The 1,372-nt window shown below is 40.1% G+C and overlaps 1 pseudogene; it reads right to left on the bottom strand.

Annotated features, from left to right (window-relative positions):
• Positions 1-505: 505 nt before the first annotated feature.
• LOC143386486 (putative ribosome biogenesis protein RLP24 pseudogene) lies at positions 506-1,106 on the bottom strand (annotated as a pseudogene).
• Positions 1,107-1,372: the final 266 nt, after the last annotated feature.

Genomic DNA, 1,372 nt, shown 5'->3' on the forward strand with positions numbered 1-1,372 from the left:
TTTCAAATAAAGATTAGTCAGCTCTCCTCACAAACACTCACAACTACCTGCCAACAACAGGTAAACCAGGTCAAAACAGCTTAGCATAACTAGGCTTCATGGTATTTGGCCATTATGCTCATTTAGGCTAATAAATCAAAACAGAAAATACTAAAATAAATGATTTTGAGATTGCCATACATTTTGAGATTGTTGTATCCTCCCTTCTATAACATAATAAAGGGAACATTTTACTGCAAAGAAAATTTGATTTTACCTATCACTGGCCATAAATTTTTGTAATTACTTATTACATAAATGCTGCCTAGTGCCATTATCCAAAAGGCATGACCATTGTGTCCACAATCCACTTGTGCATTTATAAAGAAAATTTTCATGATTTACATAAGCATGTCTATCAATGAAGACATTACAATGAGGTGCAATCTAACATCCATAATCTGATGCTTTGCAGATAGCAATGTAGAACAGTATTTGTAATCACCTTTCACTTCAATGACCTTATATAAAAATTAATTATTTAGAATTAAATTCTAAGTCTCCAAAGGAGATTTTCAAATGTACACATAGAAATGATTATAGAGTAAGATTTTTAAGAAACATCCTCCATGTCCACATCCTGTTGTAACTGCTGTACCATTTTTTCTTCCAGCTGCTTTCCTTTGCCTGCAAGAGGAGCTCTGATAAGATGGATGTTTTGCTTGACTTCTTTAATGTCCTGAACTTTCTGTAGCTCTTTATTTTTCTTCAATCTGTTCATTATAAATTTAGCTTGGCGTTTCTGTTTGATCTCTTCAACTCTCTTCATTGCATCAATAGTTTTATTCCATAGTTCTTGCTGGTATTGGACAGGTTCATTTCTACGTTTTTCAAATTCAAATGAGTTATCCACTGTAAGCTCTTTGCCAGCTGCTTTCCGGAATGCTTTAGTCCACCTGACCTTGCGAGGATTACGCTTCTTTTTAAAGTTCTTATGACATTTGGATTTACAGAATCTGAATACCTTGCAATCATTGCGGACGAACATCATGCCGTGGCCGGGGTAGATGGGCCCTGAACAGAAATAACACTTCTCGATATGCATGTTGAGGCCGCGTGGGTCCCCACCGACCTTCTCTTGGTTTCTTGCCAATTGCCCCACCCCTGATCCTGAAGCCAACAGGGTGCCCAGTCCACCCTCCCCTCCAGCACCAGGAGAGTCTAGAACTTGCTTCTTCAAATCTCCCTTCCCTGAGTGGGTCAATGTCTTGATGGGACCCTCCCCCACCCCAGGTCCACACCGACACTTCTCCTAATGCATCCTGGCTGGCCGGCTGGGAGCCACAGACGACATGTCACATGAGGGGACATAAGGGGGCTCTCACATTTCCCA

The sequence above is a fragment of the Callospermophilus lateralis genome, unplaced genomic scaffold (assembly GCF_048772815.1).
Source record: "Callospermophilus lateralis isolate mCalLat2 unplaced genomic scaffold, mCalLat2.hap1 Scaffold_116, whole genome shotgun sequence".
In the NCBI taxonomy this organism is placed as follows: Eukaryota; Metazoa; Chordata; class Mammalia; order Rodentia; family Sciuridae; genus Callospermophilus; species Callospermophilus lateralis.